The 23,032-nt window shown below is 36.0% G+C and overlaps 1 protein-coding gene across 8 annotated transcripts in view; it reads left to right on the top strand.

Moving 5' to 3' along the window:
* The first annotated feature begins 266 nt into the window (after nt 1–266).
* STRBP (spermatid perinuclear RNA binding protein) overlaps nt 267–23,032 on the top strand; it is a 153,665-nt gene continuing 130,899 nt past the window's right edge. For all 8 annotated transcript variants that reach the window (XM_031954274.1, XM_031954272.1, XM_031954271.1 and 5 more), the window contains exon 1: nt 267–375. The gene's annotated coding sequence lies outside the window, so the exon portion shown is untranslated. The remainder of the gene's footprint in view (nt 376–23,032) is intronic.

The following is a 23,032-nucleotide window of genomic DNA, read 5'->3' as shown; positions in this document are numbered from 1 at the left end:
AGCGGCGGCGGGCGCTGGCTCAGGCTCTCAGGTGCGGCACTACGGGCAGGAGGGGTGAAAGGGAGAGAAGGAAAGGGAGGGGGGGGGGGAAAGCGAGAGCGAGGGGCGGGCTTCCGTTCCTCAGCGGCGACGGGGCCCGCCCCTTCCCCGGGCCTACCAATGAGAGGAGCCAGAATGGTCACGTGCTCGCCGCCGAAGCCCCGCTCGCCGCCAGAGCAGCCGCGGCAGCAGCAGCAACAGCAGTAGGAGCCGGAGCCGCCGCCGCTAGACCGAGGAGCCGGAGCTGAGGAGGCGGCGGCGGCGGCGGCGGCGGTGCGGGGAACCCAGAGGGAACCCGGGTTTGGGCCCGGCAGCGGGGACTGGGCGCCGGCTCGGGTAGGCGTCTAGGAGCGGGCGGGCAGTCGGCGGTTGGAGGCGGTTGGCTGCGGCCGTTGTGGCGGTTGGGAGCCGGCCGAGCGCTGCTCCGCATTGTTTATTGTGTGTGTCCCTAGCAGCAGCAGCCGTGGCCGCGGGGAGCCCCGGGGAGCTTGGAACTGGGAGAAGGATTCTAGCGCCTCCCCCACCTCTCTGGGGCCCGGCCCCGGTAGGGAGGATGGGCGGGCTTTGTATCCGCCGCCGCGTCCCGGGAACGACAAGGGCAGGACGGTATATTCACCTTTGGAGAAGGAGGGGGAGGGGGAAGAGGACGAAGATGAAGCATGAGATATGTGTGGGGGAGAGAGCCCGCGCTCAACACCACCGGATCCGGGAAGGGGAGAGGCGGGTGGCACAGGATGGGGACCTGTGTGTTAGGGATGGGGGGGGGGGCGGATTGGGAGGGGTGGTCGGGGGAATGTGGGGAAGGAATGAAGGGAAAATTGAAAATGGGGAGAGGATAATGGGAGGGTCGAGGACTCGAGATGGGAGTGAGGGCCTAGAAGATCGGGGAGAGAGGTGAGGTTCGGGGAGAGAAATGAGGCTCGAGGACGGGGAGAAGGTTCAAGGATGGAGAAGAGAGTGAAGGCTGGAGGACGGAGTGTGAGAATGGAGGCCGAGGATCAGGTGAGAGGATGGGTGGGGGTCAAGAATAAGGAGAGAGAAGCGGGGGGTAGGGTGGGGTGGGTAGAGTGAATGGTAGGAAGGAGCAGTATAGTGAGATAAGGGAGCACAAGAGGTTCTAGTGGGAAGGGGTGTGTTATTGACATCCAGAGGAAGAGTAAATGATTTGGGATCTTTATTCTAAGGAGGAAGACTTGGGTCGGTGGAGGATTTTTGGTAAGGTCATGCCCAGATAAATTGTAACTTAGCTGGTAGATGGGCAGAGACGTGTGTGTGTATGTATGTATGTGTGCTTGGTTAGAGCAGAAAGTGGAAGGGAATGGTAGGATGCTAGGGTTTTGGAAAATTGATTAGGTTTATGCATTTTGAGGTTAGAGTATAGAGGGTGAGGGGGTGTGTGTGTGTGTATGTATGTATGTATGTATGTGTGTATTTGGATTTTATTAGAGCAGAAAGTGGAAGGGAATGTTAGGGTGCTAGGGTTTTGGAAAATTGATCAAGTTTATGCATTTTGAGCTTTAATAAAGTATTGAGGTGATATCTTGGAGACAAAATTCCAGTATTTATGATAATGAAGTTGAATGACATATCTCCTGAGATGGAAAAACATTGGTTCTTAGCACAAAGGAGGTTAGTCAGACATGGTTGCAGACCTTAGAATGAATGGGGAGGGGATAAATGAGAAGCAGCTTTTAGTATTCAAGTTAGACAATTTGGGTTTAAACTCCTACACTTACTTGTTATGGACACAACGCGAACCTTTTTGAACCTTGGTCTTTATCTGCAAAATTCTGAAAAATAATACTTGAATTATCTCACAGAGTTGTCATTTTGTTTGGAACCATATATTTAAGTAATATTAAGTGCTGCAGAATTGCAAGATTCAAGGAAGCATGGAGGGGAGGGTTGGGAAAAACTTTGAGATTTTGGGGCAACCCTCTGCACTGTTAGAAAGAAGTATGATGCTTAGAGCTAAAAGTCCTGAATTTGTGAGTGCTAAGAATATTGGGCTGGAGGATAATATGAATTCTTAAACTTCCCAGGTAAGATGAAATTGGGAGAACAACAGAAAACTGGAACGTAATTGTTTTTTGATGATTGACTACACACTTAGAGCCAATTAGAGGTCATTTTAAAGTTGAGCCAGGTCTGGGCTTCAAGCTTCAAGGGACTCTTTAAATTTTATAAGTCACAGAATGCTGGGAAGGAATTTAAAAGTCATCTGTTCCAGTCCTCTTAGAAGAAGTGATTTGGTCAGGGTCTCATAAGTAGTAGTTAGAAGAATTGAGATTGCAACTCAAGTTTTCCAGTTCTATATTCAGTACTCTTCTGTAGCATTTTGCTGTCTATATAATTTAGTATGTAAAGAAGTGTTCTGCGTATGTATGAACTGTGGCTGTTTACTGTTTTGCTTTTGTGTTTTTGGACACAAAAGTCCAGTAAAGCATTTGTTAAATGAAAAAAAATCTTTCACTTGTTCTTTCATGTATCTTTTATGCTTCTGGGCCTTGATAATGGGGAGATTCTAGAATATTGTGGTGTTTTGGTTAATTGGGTTTGGTTTTTAGGTAAAAGATGAATTTTGCCCTTGTGACCTAGTCAATGGGATGGAGTACTTGGTGTCTTCCAGTTTTGTCGATGTGTTCTCTGAGGGCCTCACAATGAGAAAATAGGTCTGCAGGAATTTATTTTACTATTTGAGCCTTGTTGGGTCTATTATTTGGCTTGCTGCTGGGCCGGCCTGGCTTCTTCCTGGGCAGCTAGCTTTAGTGTTGAAGAGAGTAGGTTCTGTGTGCCTGGTGCAGGAACTGTTCCACTAGCCTGCCAAATACATGGGGAAATAACTCTTAGGGGTTTGAGGACAGACATTTTAGTGCCATTCCCACTTTGTGTTCTGTGGCTAGTGTTACATTCTTTGGGATTTGGAAGGATCAAAGAAACTTGCTTTTGACTGTCTCAGTAAGCTAGAGGGTTGGTTCCCCAATAGGTCAGTTCTAGGTAGAGAAAGTTTTTCCTTTTTGGAATCCCTAAATTTAGTCTGTTGACATCTTAATGGCTAATTTGAGCATATTCATCAGAAATAATATTACTTCTTAGATTTCATACAATATGTTAAAATGTTTCTTGTGTATTTTTAAAACAAGACTTTTAGCTTTCTGCACAATTGTTCCAACTTTTGACAATTTAGAAAATGTCTGAACGTTTTTAGTTAAGGATATTTTTATGAGATCTCTTTGGCTGAATTTTAACTATAAACAGAGGAAGGTTAAGTGAAGAAGAGGCCAAGCTTAAAATAATTCGAATTTGTAACGGTGCACATTTTGAATTTATTATTCTGTTAGAATATATTATCTTCAGCCTAATAGATTTTTAAAAATCCAGATCATGAAGTAGTAAAACTAAGAACATGCATATATTTCATGTTTTCTTTTTGAAAGAGGGAAGTGTTTTTGAGGATGTGAGTTGCTACAGATTCCAGATATACATACTGAGACATCTACTGGAAGTTCTGCTGAGGTGTGATAATCCTATGGAATACTGTTATTGGCAGTTATGTTTGATCTTAATTCTTTGGCAGTGATTTAAATAGTTTTGGACCAGAAGACTAGGGGTAACCTTTGAAAATTTCTATAGGCATTGCTAATTTTTTCTTTTTCATTTCCCATTTTTTGTGTGAGGCCATGAGTAATCTAGGATAGAAGAAAATCAAACTGATTGTTAGAGCTAGAAAGTAAATGACCTTAGAATATAGAATGTTAGAACTGGAAGAGAGAGGGATGTTAGAAATTGTCTGCACTTTGTTTTAACACATAGGAAACTGAGGCCTAGTATTCTAGTGCTACTTAGCATACTTGTTATACTTCAGAACCTTATGAAGTTTTAGGCCTAAGGACAATAATTTCTGGATTCTTCAAAATATTCCAAACTTAAGAACCTTTGAATTCAGACTATTTCCTGAATACTTTGGACTTGGGAGTCTATGTAAGTGGGTTCCAGTTTCTATTTTCCCAGTGACTTGCTGGATGAGACACTTAATCCCCTTTATACTTCTTTCCCCTACAGAAACCTGATCCTTCAGTATCTCAAGAGAATTGAGAATAGTTTATATTAAGTTTGAGTCCCTTTGAAAGAATAAAGCTAAATAAATATTGATTATAAACATTTCTTTCTCTCCTTTTCCATGCCCCACTCCTTTCTGCAGAATTTAAAAGTAGTTAATACTTTTTATACTGTGTCATTTGGATGTTCAGTGGGAACATTAGATGAAGGAGAAATTCTGTTTCCTTGAATTGTAGTTGCTTTGCAAAATGAGGCTAACTCTTGCTTTATAGAATACATAGCTATCTCATGTAGGCAGCATTCTATTATTGAATGCTCTGCTGGGCTAGATTCTTCAGTCATAATTGCTTGTGAGGGACATGTATATTCCTTAATCATCCACAGAAACTAACATAAGTCAGTTTGGGCTGCTAAACCCCTGAGTAATTAAGAACAGATAATGACCCTTTGCAATAAAGTTTTGCAAGTATTTAATCAAAGTTGAATTTTCTTTGTCTTTTTGAATAACTTGAAAAGAGAAATGAGATCTCCCCTCAGAGCAAGTGCATTTAATTTGGATGTTCATCTTTTCATTTTTATTTTAGTTAATTTCTAAACTCAGAATCAGAGTGAGCTGGAAAGGATCTTATAAAACAGAACGTTAAAATACAGAATCTTGGTGCTAGAAGAAATTTTAGAATTCATGTAGTCTAGTCCCTCTTCTTTTATGGATAAAGGGACTGAGGCTTAGAGAGATGAAGTGATTTTCCCCAAGATCACCTGGAAAGTTAGTTACAGATCCAAGATAACTCGAATCTCTCTAGTCCACTGCTTATCTTCCCAATATCTTATTGCTCTGTTGTGATGATTGCATGATTTCTAATCCTGTTGACAGTTCACAAGTCTTTCTGAGGGAATGATTTAAAAATTTGTGTGTTGTAGTTTTGTTTTTCTTAGTTTTGAAAAGCTTTCAAATGCTGGTCATGATTGACATGGCAAAATGTAAATAGTAAATTGCTTTATTATCTGTAAATTTATTTCACCAGAGGATTGTGACATTGAGCTTTTATTCATTCATGGCAAAATGTAAATAGTAAATTGCTTTATTAGTCATTAATTTATTTCACCAGAGGGTTGAGACATTCCCCTTGAGTGGTAATTTCTCTTTCTGTTGACTGAAAGGGTTCACTAGATTGTGGAACAATTGAGGTGCCTTTTGCATTTTGCCTCATTTTTGTTTTCACATAGTTTTTTTCAAGTTTGAAGATTGATTGTTTTTCAGAATCTCTTCAGCTGTAGACAAACTGTCCTTGACTAGGTAATTATAAACCTCATTGTGTAATTTTAGGAAACTATTGAGATGTTAAATTTATATGGTAATTAAAATGGAAAGAATGACGTAATGAATAGATATAATCAAATATTGGTGTGAAATTGGAGGATCAATATTTCATGAAAGTGAAGTATATATCTCCTATGTTTAGTGAGTTGACTAGATGAAGGTATCTATACCTAATTTGAGGATTTCTTGCATTCAGGGTTATAGAATCATTCAGGGTCATAGAGTCATGAATATTAGACTTGGAAAGAACCTGAGAACAGAATGTTAGAAGTGGAAGAGACTTTTAAAATGGTCTTATCCATCCCCCTCATTTTAGAGAATGGAGGAAACTCGAGCTCATAGAGATGAAATGTCTTTCTCAAGGTCAGATAACTGATTAAGTTAAAGTAGTTGAGTTGGTGTCCTTGTCTGGTGCTCTTTCTATTATGTCATGGTGTTCTTTAAATGTAACCCTATTTGATAAGTAAGTAGCTCAGGGATCCAGGTGTTTGGTTTCCTGATTATATTTAACTTGGCATAATACAACTTTATCAGAAATATTGTATTCATTAGTTTATTCAATTTTAGTAGAATTCAAATGGTTACAATTGTTTGTCTCTATAATAAAATCACAGTCCTTTTTGAATTGTGTGACTTCATGGTTCATTTCCATTTGAAAAGTGAGAATTCTGCAGCAAGTTGTGTAATAAATCCCTTGGCATTTCTAGGTCACTGTTAAGGTGTAGCTCTTTACCGCTCTGCACCTGCAGTTTTTTGCTCATCTGCAGTATATTTCAGGTGCCAGGGCTTTTCATAATCTCCCATTGGTCTGCTCAGCTTTTATTCACTGAAATGAATTTAACCATTTCAGTGCAGGATAAACTGTCTTAAAATCTAATTTTGGAAAGACTTTAGTGTGCTGTGTATTTTTTTGTTTATTGTTACAGTCCTAAAATCATGGAATGTCACAGTTTGAGACTTTAGAACACAGAAGAGAATGTTAGAACATTGGAGCTAAAGGACTAGATTAGGGTTTCTCTAAATCAGAGCTTTTTTTTTTTTAAATTTTATTTATTTATTTTTATTATAGCTTTTTATTTATAAGATATGTACATAGGTAATTTTTCAGCACTGACAGTTGCAAATCCTTTTGTTCCAACTTTTTCCTTCCTTTCCCCCACTCTTTCCCCCAGATGGCAGGTTGACCAATACATGTTAAATATGTTAAGTATAAGTTAAATACAATATATGTATACATGTCCAAATAGTTAATTTGCTGTATAAAAAGAGTCGGACTTTGCAATAGTGTACAGTTAGTCTGTGAAGGAAATCAAAAATGCAGGCAGACAAGAATAGAGGGATTGGGAATTCTATGTAGCGGTTCGTAGTCATCTCCCAGAGTTCTTTCCCTGGGCGTAGCTTGTTCAGTTCATTACTGCCCTATTGGAACTGATTTGATTCATCTCATTGTTGAAGAGGGCCATGTTAAATCAGGGCTTTTTAACCTTTTTTTTGTGTGTGTGTGTGTGTGTGTGTGTGTGTGTGTGTGTCATGGACTCCTTGACAGTTTAGTGATGAAATCATTGGGCTCCTTCTTAAAATGTTTTTAAATGCAAAGCTTATAAAGGAAACCAGTTATTGAAATACATATGCCACAATGTTTTGAAATGTTTTAAAACAAGTTAATGGACCCCAAGGCTAACAAATCATTCATCTAGTCTTTTTTCATTTTGAATATGGAGAAACAGGTAGACTTGAAGTGATTTGTCCAAGATCACATGCTTAATGTCAGAGTCAGAATTAGAATAAATGTCTTCTGCCTGCTTACTCCTCTGTAAAATAAAGCAGCATTAGATGACTTCTGGGGCTCTTTTCCAGCTCTGAATTTATAATTTTATAAGTGATAATAAATAGGTTTTTTTCATAGCACAGATATTTAAATAGAATATTTTGGAAATGACTAATATTCTGTACCTCTCTTTCCCCTCCCTTCTGTCAGCTTATGAGCCTCTTAGGTACATAGTTTTTATACATAGTAGACTGTCAATATAATTATTCTGTGAAGTGTAGGAGCATTGCTCATTTATATTGATATTTGATGTAAATACAAAGACCACCCCTTGTATATTGCTGATGCTATTTTACTTTGGGTTTAATCACCCTTTCTGGAAATTACTGTTCTTGGATTTATTTTTATAAGGGAATGAGGGGAGGTACTTTGTGAAAGGGAAAAGAATAGGTACTTTTCCCACTTTACTATTTACTATCAAATGAACCTGGAACTTAACCAAAAATTATTTATAGTAATCCTTACAAGCTGTAATACAACTTAATAAGGTTGTGAGGTATATGGAAAGAGCACAGCAATTAGGAATTAGAAGACCTGCATTTGAGATATGGCTCTGCTACTCATTTCTTATATGACCATATGCAAGTCATTTCCTCTCTCCCTTATTATTCTGTTGTGATAATTTTGTTTTTGTGTTAGACATTAGCCTTTCAGACTTATTTGCTGTATGACCTTGAAAATTCTTTAACTCCTTGAGTCTTAGTTTATCAATAAAATAGGAATAATTATATTATTAAGATAGCTGGGAGGAAGGTACTTTGTACATCTTAAAAAGCTGTATAGAAATGTGAATTACAACTATGCAAAGCTCTGAAATTGCCATTTTTGTTCATAGAGACATTCATTGACTTTCTCTTATCTTTATGATAAAATCTAAACTTCTAAATTGCTATTCAAAGCAGTCCTTATTTTATCTACTGCACTCAATATTTTTCTAGTTTTGTCTCCTGAAGCCCTGATCCACATGCCAAAACTAGATGACTTCCAATTCCTTCTCTTAGGCTTGTCTTGCTTCAACTTTTGTTAACAATCTTTTCCATGCCTAGTGTGATTCTCATCCATCTCTGATTATTGGAATCTTGTCCATTCTTCAAGGCCTACCTCAAACACCATGTTCTCTAGGAATCCTTTTGTGATTTCTTACTTTTCCCATTCTTCCCCAATGAGGTTGCTTTCCTTCTAGCCTTCTTAGTGCTTTGTACCCTCCGCACATTTTACTGTTATTTTCTGTTGTACAATTTTTCCCTCTATGGCAAATTTGTGTCTTTCTGTGTTTATTTGTCTCCTGCTGGATTATGTACTTTATGAAGGCAAGAACTACACAGTTATTTATTTATGTGTTTGTTTTTTAAAGCATGGTAAAAATACATTAAATCCAATATATGCACACACATTTATGCAATTATCTTCCTGCACAAGAAAAATCAAATAAAAAAGGAAAGAAATGAGAAAGAAAATAATGTAAGCAAACAACAAAAAGAGTGAAAATGCTATGTTATGAACCACACTCAGTTCCCATAGTCTTCTCTCTGGTTGTAGATGGCTTTCTTCATCACAAGACCATTGGTAATTGGTCTGAATCATCCCATTGTTGAAGACAGCCATGTCCATCAGAATTGATCATCATATAGTCTTGTTGTTGCTGTGTATAATGATCTCCTGGCTCTGCTCGTTTCACTTGGCATCAGTTCATGTAACTTTCTCCAGTCTTTTCTGAAATCATCCTGCTGATCATTTCTTACAGAATAATAGTATTCCATAACATTCATATACCATAATTTATTCAGCCATTCTCCAACTGATGGGTATCCACTCAGTTTCCAGTTCCTTGCCACTACAAAAAGGACTGCCACAAACATTTTTGCACATGCACCCTTTTCCTTTTTGGGATCTCTTTGGGATACAGGCCCGGTAGAGACACTGCTGGGTCAAAGGGTATGCACAGTTTGATAGCCCTTTGGGCATAGTAAGGACTACATATTTAAAAAAGATAATTATCCTTTTATCTCCTTCAGGACCTATCACAATGTTTGATATAAAATACACACAACAAGAGTTATGTGTTCGATTCCATGACAGCAGCAACAATATAGTATTTCCTTTTTTATTTTGTAACATCATGCATGATATTTGGCATCAGATAGTCCCTTAACAAATTTTTGTGAGGGCACCTAGGTAGCTTATTGGATAGAGCACTGGTCTTGGAGACAGAAGGAAGACCTGAGATCAAATTTAGCCTCAGACACTAACAAGCTGTTTGACCCTGGATAAGCTGATTTACTGTAATTGCCTCTCTCTATCTCCCTCTTCTGTCTCCTCGCCCCATTTTTTTGAGTGTATGAAATAGTTTTGATGCTGGATTCTGAACTTCAGTATTGACTGAAATAAATGATAATGCTCATATACTTTTGTAAATGTGGAGAAATCAAGGTATAAGGAACATGTATTGGCAACCTTTCAGAGAAAACTTATCTGAAGTATTGTGCCAAATTGCTAATTCTTTGAAGGAAAGACTACCTGATTTGTGCTTATAAGCTCTTTAAATACCAGTTCTTATAACTTAATAACTATGTGACTTTGGACAGTTCAGTTAGTCATTTAAAAAAATATTAAACTCCTGCTTTGTGTAGGTACTTTTCTTTTTCAGGAGGTGGAAATTGATTGACTAGGTTATGAGAATGATAGTTGAGGGAGTTACTATTGGATAGCTTCAAAGTCATTAAGCAATCATTTACTAAAGTCCTACTGTGTGTGAGGCACAATGCTTTGTGTGGGCATGCCAAGACAAAAATTAAATAGCTTCTGTTTCTGAAGAGCTTAATTATATTGCATGTACAAAGATAAATATGTTCAAACTATTTCAAAATAAATAGGTCTTTAGGGGTAAGGATATGAGTAACTTGGGTAATCAGGAAAACCACATAAGAGGTGAAGTTTGAAGTGAACTTTGAAGGAATTTGCAAATTCCAAGAAGTAGAGGCAAGGAGGGTGTATTACTGGCATAGGGGACTTAAAAGGAGATCATGTGATGGATGGACTATAAGATAGAATGCAGGAAGAGGGAGTAATTTATAATACTGGAAAAGTAAGAAGTTTGTGTTTTATTCTTTTTTTTTTAAAAATATTTTTAAAATAGCCTTTTATTTACAGGTTATATGTATGGGTAATTTTACAGCATTGACAATTGCCAAACCTTTTGTTCCAATTTTTCCCCTCCTTCCCCCCACTCCCTCCCCTAGATGGCAGGATGACCAGTTGATGTTAAATATATTAAAGTATAAATTAGATAAACAATAAGTATACATGACCAAACCGTTATTTTGCTGTACAAAAAGAATCAGACTCTGAAATATTGTATAATTAGCCTGTGAAGGAAATAAAAAATGCAGGCAGGCAAAAATATAGGAATTGGGAATTCAATGTAATGGTTCTTAATCATCTCCCAGAGTTCTTTCCCTGGGTGTAGCTGGTTCAGTTCATACTGCTCCATTGGAACTGATTTGGTTCATCTCATTGCTGAAGATGGCCAAGTTCATCACAATTGATCATCATATAGTATTGTTTGTTGAAGTAGTATATATAATGATCTCTTGGCCCTGCTCGATTCACTGAGCATCAGTTCGGGTAAGTCTCTCCAGGCCTTTCTGAAATCATCCTGTTGGTCATTTCTTACCGAACAATAATATTCCATAATATTCATATACCACAATTTATTCAGCCATTCTCCAGTTGATGGGCATATACTCAGTTTCCAGTTTCTGGCCACTACAAAGAGGGCTGCCACAAACATTAGTGCCCATACAGATCCCTTTCCCTTCTTTATGATCTCTTTGGGATATAAGCTCAGTAGTAACTTTGTGTTTTATTCCAAGTCAGTAGGGAGGTACTATAGTTTATTGAGGAAAGGGAGTAATTATAATCAGATCTTTGTTTCTGGGATATGACTTTGGCAACTTTGTGGAGGAGGGATTGGAGAGGGAAAACTGGATACTGGGAGGCCAGTTAGGAGGTTATTGAAAGAATGGATGAGGATGCAGTGAGCTGAGAGAAGGTAATAAATAAGTAAGATACGTTGTGGAGGTAGATAGACAAGATTTGGCATTTAGAAATGGGGAACGAGGGAGGGAAGAGTTGATAATGATTAGATTACGAATCTAGGTGACTAGAAAGATTGTAGTAGCCATAAGAGAAATAGGTAAGTTTGGGGACACGGGAGATGACTTCTGTTTGTTAGACATGTTGAGTTTGAGATACCTATGGGATATCTACTTTGAAATTTTCAATAGACAGTTGGTAATATAGACTTGGAGTTCAGGGGAGAGATTAAGGATGTATATACATCTAGAGCTCTAATATATAGATATATATATATATCTATATAGAAATGATAATTGAATTACGGAGAATTGATAAGGTCACCAAGAAAGAATATTCTTAAGCTGGGGTTTGTGAATTTTATTTTGTTTAAGTTTTTGAGGCAGTCAGGATTAAGTGACTTTTGTCTTTGGTCACATAGCCATTCTTTTTTTTTTCCTTTTTCTTTATTGAATATTGTCTTTCATTGCATTCTTATTTCTTGTTTTTTTTTTTTAATTAAAGCTTTTTATTTTCAAAACATATGTGGATAATTTTTCAACATTGACTTTTGAATAGCCTTGTGTTCCAAATTTTCCCCTTTCCCTCCACCCCCTCCCCTTGATGGCAAGCAATCCAAATATGTTTATACATGTTAAAATAAATGTTAAATCCAATATATGTAAATATATTTATATAATTATCTTGCTGCATAAGAAAAATCAGATCAAAAAGGAAGGAAAATAAGAAAACAAAATGCAAGTGAACAACAAAAAGTGAAAATGCTATGTTATGATGCATGTTCTCACAGCTATTTCTCTGGGTGTAGATTGTAGATGGCTCTCTTAATCACAAGGTGATTGGAATTGACCTCAATCATCTTTTTTGAAAAGTTACTTCCATCAGAATTTCTTGTTATATAATATTGCTGTTGCCGTGTACAATGATCTCCTGGTCCTGCTCATTTCACTTACATAGCTAGTGCCTTGAGGCTAGATTTGAACTCAGATCCTTTTGACTGCAGGGCTGGTGTTCCATACATTGTGCCAATTAGTTCCCCAGGATCTGTGAAATTTAAAAAAAAAAAATGTTTTTTACTTTCAGTTCTGAATTTTTCCTCCCTCCTGCCCATCTTTTCTACCCCTTGAGAAGGTAAGAAAAACCAACCTGTATGTATTGTTATGCAAATCAAATTCCCACATTGGCCCACCCTCTATAAAAAAGAAAATGTGTTTCATTCTGCACTGTTGAATCCATCAGCTCTATATGGGTAGTATGTTTCAGCATGAATCCTGTGGAATGAATATATAATTGGTCATTGTATGGATCAGAGTTCTTAAGTATCAGCTGTAAATTTGTTTTTTAAAAATATTTTAACGAATGTACTTTAGTATCTTCTGTAATTCTATATATACACTTTATGTATTTAAAAACCTTATTCTGAGAAGATCATAGACCATAGTTCAGTCTGGAAAAGGGGGGGGGTCTCTACCATCTCCTTCCCCCAATCTGTTTGATTGAAACATTTTTTTTTCCTTGTGTTTCCTCCCCTCCCCCCCAAAAATTTTTGGTCTATTTCTTTCACAACTGACTAAAATGGAAATATATTTTACATAATAGCACATGTAAACTATCAAATTGCCTACCATCTTTAGAAGAGGGGAGGGGAAGGAGGGAGGAAGGAAAGAAAAAAAATTGATACTCAAAATCCTGTAAAAATGAATGTTAAAGTTTTCTTGATTTAAGTAAAATTGGGGAAAAATAAAATATTAAAAATGCAACTCTTCCCCAGATCCCTAAAAACAGCCTGTCCGTGACAGATAAGAATTCCCTGGTTTTTAACAGAAAGGAGTCTATTGAGTTTTGTAGTGTATTCACAGTTAGGGGCTGAAGGATCCAACAAAGAAGACTCAGAAAGGGCAGGCACACAGGCAGGAGGAGAATCTCAAGAGAGCAGTATCATGAAAACCTTGAAGAGGAAATCCTAAAGGAGAACATTTCTTAGAGGAGAGGGTGGTCAGCACTGTCAGATGCTGTAGAGAGCCCAAGAAGTATGAATATTGAGAAAAGGCAGTGGGATTTGTCAGTTAAAAAGATTCTTGATAAATTTGGAGGAGAGCCATTTCATTTTGAGTGATAGTGTCTAAAGGTAGATTGCATGTAGTTTAGAAGTGAATAAGGAGAGAATAAGTGGAAGCAAGGAGAGGGCATAGCTTTTTCTCAGAATTTAGCTTTCAAAGAAGAAATACAGGATAACAGTTTGAGGAGATATAAAGGTCAGGTAAAATGTTTTAACATGAAAGCTGTTTGGGTGGGTTATAAATAATAGGATATAAACCTACACATATAATATATATATATATATATATATATATATATATATATATATATATATATATATATATATAATAATTTAGAGGCAGTGATTATGGGGACTATTTAGAGAGAATGGGATCAAAGCTACAAATCCTCAGTGAAGGAGTTTCATCTAATGAAATGTTTTTGAGATGGTAGTTGTTAATTGTAGGATTCAAAAATGAAGTTATACTCCATACCATACTCTTGTAATAGTTGAAAATGTTTCCTCATCTACAGAGTATACTTAATATTTATTTGTGAGGAAAGTGCTTTAATAAATCATATCATGCTATAGTAATGTGAGTCATCGTCATCATTATTATAAACAAGTTCGAGAATAGAAGTAAGCCTACAGGCCAGAATAATGTTCTTTTAATTAAACTTTCACAAGTCCCACAAATCCCAGGGAAAGGAGAATACACCAGAAAGGAAAGCTGGTCCACTTGGAAACATTTGAGTGCAGTCTGAACCAAATTAAAATATAATTGGGACATATATATCATAATATAAAATACAATAAAACATAGATAATATATTTAAAAAGTAAGTCAATATGTGGCTCTTAGGAATCCCTATGGATTAGTGGCCCCCATTTTTACTTGAATTTGATTCCACTGACCTAAAAAGAACTTGAAAAGAAAAAAGTCTAAGGAATGTTAAAATTAAAATCTTGATATCAGAAAAAACCTCCCATGTTCCCTTGCAAAGGCTTTGATCCCCAAGCGTTTTTGCATAAAATATCAATTATTTTATGTACTGATCAGTTTTCCTAGGAGTTTTGTCTTCTTTTTTTCTTTCTGTAAAAACAAAAAAACCCAACTTTTGTTATATGGCTCTTTGTGAGGAGGGGAAGAACATAAGAATCTAGGCGGTGTGAAAAACAAAAGATGTAAAATAAATTCTTAAAATAAAATAAAAAAAAACCCTAAAATCTTTTTTCCATGTCACAGGAAAAATGCTGTAAGAATCCAGAAAGTAGGACTTCAAGGACCAAAAGAGTCCTTAAGTATTATGCAAGACCTGGAAGCTTCTACAGCAAATGACAGATCTTGGAATATATTATTTCAAAGGAAAGTTGTCCAAATTTATGCTACAGTATAGACCTCCTGGGGAAAAATGGATGTTTAATGGAGTAGAGGATTTTCCCTCCTTCCTTACCTGCCTCCCTCCTTTTACTTCTTTTTTTCCTTCCTTTCTCCCCTCCCTTTTGTTCCTTCCCTCCTCCTGTTAAGCATGGAATGCCTCCTCCTTCCTTCCTTTTCCCTTACAAACATTTATAGTTAAGCAAAACACATTTTCACATTGGCCATGCCTCTTTCCCCCATTTTGTCTTATTCTGTACCCTAAGACTTAACTTCTTTCAGAAGATCCTCTGGAATTGTTTTGTCATAAGACTGATCAAAGTTTATAGATCTTTTCAGTTTCAATTTTAGCTATAATATTGTTGCCATTATATATAAATTGTTGTCTTGGTTCCATTTATATCAGTTCATACAAGTTTTCCCATGTTATAACAGTAGTATTATGTCATACATACCATATCTTGTTCAGCCCTTTGTCAAATCATCTCTGCAGAAAAGAATTGCTATATTTTTACATATGCTCAGTTTGTTTTGCTTAAGACTAATACTCCCCTTAATCTTCCCTTCCTCTTTTATACTCTTTTCTCTCATCCTTTCTGTATCCAACTTTTGGGGTTTACATGTGTTTATTCTTTCTTTCCTTCTGTGACCAGATGAAAGTAAGATTCAAGTGTTTCCTGTTCTCCCTTCTTTCCTTCTTATTTGTATAGTCATATACTTGTACATCCTGATTATGTGAGATAATTTTCCTTAACCTTTATGTCCCTTTCTCCCACTTATTTTACTCCTTTTTTCCTTTCCTTTCCTTTTTTTTTTTTTTTTAAATAAACAAAACTGTTCTTAAACGTACTCTTTTGAATTAAACTTCCTAATAATGACCCTTGATGATAAGTTTGGGGAGGAGGGAAAAGGACATCATTTTTCTGTATTAGAATGGAAATAGTTTATCTTTGTTCAGTCTCTCGTGATTGTTCATTTTTATTTACCTTTTTATGTTTTTCTTGATTCCTGTGTTTATACTTTAAAGTCTCACATTAGTCTTTTCATTAGTGATGTTTAGAGTCCCTGATTTCATTAAAGGTTCATTTTTCCTCTGTAGGATTTTATTTTATTTTTCCACATTTATTTTATTTAAAGAAACACAGAATAAGAAAAAAGAAAAACAGGAATACAAAACAAAATGAAACAAAACAAAAGAGAACATTATTATGTGGCCAGCATAACATCAGGGAGGATTCTAAATATCTAACAACAAATACCAGTTCAAGAAAGTGTATTAGTAGAAGAAATTATATTCATAAGTGTTCATCTTTACTTTCTTTTAAATTATTCTTTTGTTCTGTGCTATGTACCTTTTTTTATTCTTGCATTATTGTGGCAAGGCCCTTTTTTTTAAGTCACAACTTGAAGGTAGTCCAATTTTTATATTTTCTCTTCTTGATCTGTTCTCCAAATCTGTCGTTTTTCTTATGTTTCACATTTTCTTCATTTTTTAAAAATTGATGATCTGTTTTGTTATTCCTTGGTCTCATAGATTCACCATTTTCCCCTTAGCCAATTCTAATTTTCAAAGAGTTATTTTTGTCTTTGAGACTATATCCCCTTTTCTAGTTGGTTAACTTTTTTTTCATAATCTTGTTTTTTCTTGGGTGTTTTTAAATTTTTTTCTAGTTTTTCTTCAATGTCTCATTTGATTTTTAAATTTTTTGGGTAGAGAGCCATTTCATATTACTCTTTGAGGTAGAAGCTTTTTTTTACTTCAGTGTTCTCCTCTGAAGATGAACCCCAATCTTCCCTATTCCTATAGTATGTTTTTATGGTGGGATTCATTCTTCTTTGCCAGTTCATTTTTTTTTTTTTTTTTTAATAAGAGGTATTAATGTTGTAAGTACCTCTAATCCTGGGCTGGGGAATAATGTGTCTGTCTTCCTTCACTTCAGTTCTCTCCTTTGACCAGGAATCTGAAAGCAAGAGCTCCACTCTCCAAGTTCTCACAGAGGCCCAAATGCCTCTGCATGTAAGATACCTTTTCAATTAGGGTTCATCTTTACAGCGCAGCTAGGCTTGGTATTCCTGACTATTTGAGGTTCCCTCAGTCTTCTTGAACTCAGACCCGGGTTCCCGAAACAGTCCTGGAGGTGAAAGTTTCTGTGGCTTCTGCTGAGGCTCCAGCCTTACCCAGCTAGCCAGCCCCAGGGATCCCTATTTGGTGTTTTTGTGGAGCGGAAGGGGAAGTGTTTGCATTTCACACTGGTTTATTCCTTCTGGTCTTTCTTCAGATCTTCTAAGGTTGTATCAGGAAGACCCATGGTCTACCAAGTCTTCTTGATTTTTCAAGAGTTCGCCTAGAGGTGCAAATTTGTTCTATTTGTGTGGGATATCGGGAGAGCTTGAAATTTACCAGAATCATCCTTTCCCTTGGAGGATTGTACTCATTTTTTGCTGAATAACTTATTCTTGTTGTGAGCCTATTTTATCCTTTGCATTCTAGGGTGCTATATTCTAAGTGTCTGCTTCTTTTCTGTTTGTGGCTGATAAGTTTTGTGTGATCTTTACTTTGTTGGTACTTGACTTGTTTGTTTTTTAAAATTTTATTTAATATTTTCTCCAGTTATATTTAAAACAATTTTTTACATTTATTCTAACTTTTGAGCTCCAGATTCTCTCCCTTATCCCTACCCTAAGAAACCACATGCAAAGTTATGCAAAATATTTCCAGAAAGGTCATGTTGTGAAAAACATAGATCTCCCACTCTAATTTTAAAAAAAACCAAACACTCAAGAAAAATAACTCTGAGAGAAAGGAAAAGATATGAATGAGACTCAGTGCTATAATCTGTATTCAGACACAATCAATTTCTTCTTTGGTTATGGATAGAATTTTTCATCCTTAAGTCCTTTTGAGTAGTTATGTATGTATCATTATACTGTTGAGAATAGCAGTCATTTACAATTGGTTATCCCAGAACATTGCTATTACTTGTATATAGTACCTTTCACTTTGCTTGAAGTCATGGATTGAATTCCAGGTTTTTTTTCTGATAGCATCCTGCTCATCATTTCTCATTGAATAGTAACATTCCATGGCAATCACATACCATTCAGCCATTCTTCCATAGATGGACATCCCCTCAATTTCCAATTTTTTGCCTTGAGAAGATAACTGGTACAAATATTTTTGTACATATAGGTTCTTTTCATTTTATTATTATTAATTAAAAAATACATTTCTTATGTTATTCATTCCTAGTAGTGATATTGTTAGGTTAAAGGATATGCATGAGTTTATAGCCTTTTTAGGCATAGATCATATCATTTGATCCTTTATCAATTGGGGCATGGTTCTTATTTTTTATAAACTTGACTCAGTTCCCTCTGTGTTTGAGAAATAAGATTTTATCAGAGAAATGTGCTTCAGAATTCTTTTTACAGTTACTATTGCTAACTATATATTTCCTCCATTCTGTTCTCTTTCACCCTGTCCCTTCTCAAAAAGTGTTTTGTTTCTTGCCAGCCCCAGTGTGGGGTGGCCTCAGTGTGCCTCTTTGTTACTCTCTCCCTTTCTTGTATCATCTCATTCCCCTCCTATTTTCTTGCAGGCTAGAATAGATTTCTATATCCATATTAAGTGTCTTGTTATTTCCTTTTTGAGCCAGTTCTGATGAGAATAAGATTGATTCACTATACCTCTCCTCCCCCCCCATCCTCTCAACTGTAAAAGCTTTTTATTGCCTATTTTTTAGTTCAAATTATACCTTCTTCCTTTTCCTTTCTCCTAGTACATTCCCCCCCTCTCCTTAATTTCATCATTTTAAAAAGATACTATACTTTTAAATTCTGTTTTTCAGACTTCTATGAGAAAGTTTTAATGAGTTTTACAAGTGTCATCCTTTCATGTAGGAATGTAAACAAACCTTATTAAGTCCTTTATATCACTTTTCTTATTACTTCCTTATGCCTCTTCAGAGTCCTATATTTAAAAATTAGATTTTTCCATTCAACTCTGGCTTTTTCATCACGAATGTTTGAAAAACTTCTGTTTTGTTGAACGTCCACCTTTTCCTCTGAAGGATTATACTTAGTTTTGCTGGATAGGTAATTCTTGGTTGTAATCCTAATTCTCTTGCTCTCCAGAATACTGTATTTTAAGCCTTCCAATCCTTTAATGTAGAAGCTGCTAAATCTTGTGTTATCCTGAGTGGCTCCACTTTACTTGAATTGTTTCTTTCTGGATGCTTGCAATACTTTCTCCATCACCTGGGATTTCTGGAATTTGGCTATAATATTCCTGGGAGTTTCATTTTGGGATCTTAGGAGATGATTGGTGGATTCTTTCAATTTATATTTTACCTTCTGGTTCTAGAATATTAGGACAATTTTCCTTGATAATTTCTTTAAAGATGATGTCATGCCCTTTTTTCTTTTTTTTTAAATCATCATACCTTTCAGGCAGATCTATAATTTTTAAATTATCTCTTCTGGCTCTGTTTTCCAGATCATTTGTTTTTCCAACAAGATATTTCACACTTTTGGCGTTTTGCTTTTTTGTATTTTGATTTCTCATACAGTCATTAGCTTCCATTTGCTCAATTCTAATTCTTAAGTTATTGTTTTCTTCAGCGAGCTTTTATACCTCCTTTCCCAATTGGCCAGTTTTGATTTTTAAGGCATTTTCTCCTAACTAGCTCTTTGTATTATCTTTTGTATTGCTCTCATTTCTTTTCCTAATTTTTCTTCTCTCTTGATTTTTAAAATCCCTTTTGAGCTCTTCCATGGCCTGAACTCAATTCTTCTTCTCTTATGTAGGAGCTTTGACTTTATCTTCTTCCAAGTGTGTTTTTTTATGTTCCTTATCATTGTAGCAACTTTCTATGATCAGAAACTTTTTTTTATTGTCTGCTCATTTTCTTAGCCTATTAGTTGGCTTTTAAATCTTTGTTACAGTAGGACTCTGTTTCTAGAGTAGAGGATGCACTGTCCCAAGCTTCAATAGTTTTGTGTAGCTGTTTTCAGAGATCTGAAAGACCTGACTACAAGCTCTCTTTTCTGCCCTGGAACTGTTGGGAATGTTCCTGCTCTTCTGTAGCTGTAAGATCTAATGTGCTAAAGCAACGGAGTCTTGCTTTGCTAGTGCTAGTGCTGGGGCGGGGGCTATGCGGTCATGGCCTGCATTGAGATTGTGTGCTGGACTCTCACCCTGTTGCTACAGAACTTTTCTGCTGATCTTTCAAGTTGTTAATGGTGTCTCCCAGCTAGTACTGATGTTGATTCAGAGGTCCCTAGACTTGTTCCTACTTTACTGGTGTGAGGCTAAAGTTGGAATTTTTGCACTGGTATGCTGCTTGCCTATCCAGACCCAATGCCTAGTGTCTTCAGACACCCTTCTCCCAATGCCAACTTAAACTGGAGAAGTGACTGTGATTTTTATTGGTTTTCTTGATTTGGACTTGTATGGTGAAGTTTCTAGAGCTATTGGAAGGCATCTGGTAAAAGTGTAAGGAATGGGACCTTGCTGTAATACTGTTTGGGTATCTATCTTGATTTTGCATCTGGAACAAGCATGTTGAAGCATTTCTGATGAAAAGACCAGAGCTGAATTGCAATTTTGAAATAATAACTGGAGACTACAGAGAAACCTTTGGAAGGTAAATTTATTTGAGCAATTAGACGAACCTGTAGTTAAAGTTAAGTCATTTATTGAGCACTTATTATGTACCAGGCAGTGTAATAAGCTCTTAAATAAGACAGCTCCTTCTTGAAAGGCTTAACATTTTGATAGAGGAAGAGGGAACTGAATGTCTTTTAAAGCATATTTAGGTAGGAGTTAAGTTTAAAAAAAAAAAAAGAGGACCTTAGGAAGGGATTGATTCTATTCTGAGAATTTTAAAGGGGGAAAGAGAAGGAGGGCTAAAAAGAATATACTAATGTAGAAAGGAAAAAGGAGGTGAAATTTGCTACCTCATAATTTGAAAGAATGAAAAAAATATTAACAAATATGGAGTTGGGGGAGAGTGTTCATTTGAAGTGAGAATGGGAGAAAGGGATAAAGAAGAAGTAATGGGGAGGAAATAGTTTCAAGTGAAATTTCATGATCTAGAAGCGGGTATTAAAAGGATATGTATATGAAAGAGATACAGAGAACCAGGTTTTCAGGAGAAGATGCAATCATTGGTGAATAGCTGAATAAAATGTATATTTAATGGATTATTGCTGCATCATAAGTTATGAAAGAAATAATTTCAAGAGATTCCTGGGTAATTTGAATTGAAAGAGAGAATTGATAGAACCAGGAGAACAAAGGCCAGCAAAGCTAAAGGCAAAGAGTTTTTTTAAATAGTATTTTGTTTTTGCCAATTACAAGTAAAGATAGTTTTTAACATTCATTTTAAAAATAAGATTTTGAGTTCCAAATTATATTTCCCTCTCTTCCCTCCTCCCCAAGATGGTAATCAATCTGAGGTAGGTTGTACATGTACAGTTATATAAATGTATTTCCAACTTACTCATGTTGTGAAACAAGAAACAGAATATAAAGGAAAAGCCATCCCCACAACCAAATTCCCCCTCCTCTCCTCCAAAGTAAAAACTGTATGCTTTGATTTGGAGTAAACTCCATAGTTAAAGAACTGGATGTGAGTAGTTTTTCTGTCATAAGTCTTTTGGAATTGTCTTGGATTATCATATTGTTGAGAAGAGCTAAGTCTATCAAAATTGATCATCATACAATGTTGCTGTTATTATGTACAATGTTCTCCTGGTTCTGCTTGCTTCACTCAACATTAGTTCATGTAATTCCTGGTTTTTCTGGGATCAGCCTGCTCATTATTTATTATAGCACAGTATTATTCTATTACATTCATCAACTACTACTTGTTGAACCCTTCCCCAATTTCCAGTTTTTTTGCTACCACAAAAAGACCTGCTATAAATATTTTTGTACATATCAGTCTTTTCCTTTTTATTTTGGATGTCTTTGGGGGTATAGACCTAATGGATCTAAGGGTGTATGTAAGTATATATATATATATATATATATATATATATTTATTTATTATAGTTGCACTTTGTTCTCCAGAGTAGTTGGATCAGTTCACAACTCCACCAATAATACATTATTTTCCCAATTTTCTCAAATCTCAAACATTTATCATTTTCCTTTTCTGTCATATTAACCAATCTGATAGGTGTGAGGTGTACCTCAAATTTTTAAAAATTTGTATTTCTCTAATCAGTAGTGATTTAGAGCATTTTTTCATGTGCCTATAGAAAGCTTTATTTTTTTTTTTTTCATTTAAAACCTATCTATTTATTAATTGGGGAATGACTTGTATTATAAATTTGACTCAGTTATCTATAGATTTCAGAAATGAGGCCTTTTGTCAGAGACATTTCTGCTTTCCTTTTAATGCTGGTTGCATTGATTGTTTGTGTAAAACCTTTTAAATGTAATTAAATTGATCTTTTTTGCATTTCATAATGTTCTTGTTCTCTTTTTTTGGTCATAAATTCTTTTCTCCATAAATTTGACAAGTAAACTATTATTTGCTCTCCTAACTTCCTTATGGCATCACCTTTTATGTCTAAATTCATGTACCCGTTTTTTGACCTTATCTTGATGTACAGTGTGAGATATTGTTCTGTGCTTAGTTTCAGCTGTACTGCTTTCCTGTTTTCCCAGCAATTTTTATCAAATAGTGAGCTCTTATACAGCACACTGGGTTACCGTGTTTATTGACAATAGTGTCTTGTGTACCTAATCTATTCCATTGATCCACCATTTTGTTTCTTAGCCTGTTCCAAATAGTTTTGATGATTGATGCCTTATAATGTAGCTTGAGAAAGTTAGACCACCTTCTTTTGCATTCTTTTCATTAATTCCCTTGATGTTCTTGACCTTTTGTTCTTTCTGATGAAGTTTGTTACTATTATATATATTTGATAATTTGGTTGGTATAGGACTGAATAAGTAAATTGTTAGGTAGGTTTGTCATTTTTATTATATTAGCTCAGCCCACCCATGAGCAATAGATATTTTTCTAAACCTCACTGTGTGAAAAGTGTTTTGTAATTGTGTTCATACAGCTTTTTTGGTTTCTTGGCAAGTAGACTCCCACATATATTGTTTACAGTTATTGTAAATGGAATTTCTTTTTTTATTTCTTGTTGCTGATCTTTGTTGGTCATGTGTAGATATTCTGATGATTTATGAATTTATTTCATATCCTGCGACTGCTAAATTATTTTTTAATTGACTCTCTAGGATTTTCTGTG

Source organism: Sarcophilus harrisii, chromosome 2, assembly GCF_902635505.1.
Source record: "Sarcophilus harrisii chromosome 2, mSarHar1.11, whole genome shotgun sequence".
NCBI classification, from domain to species: domain Eukaryota; kingdom Metazoa; phylum Chordata; class Mammalia; order Dasyuromorphia; family Dasyuridae; genus Sarcophilus; species Sarcophilus harrisii.
The sequence above is the reverse complement of the archived record's forward strand: the minus strand, read 5'-3'. Positions and strand labels throughout refer to the sequence as shown.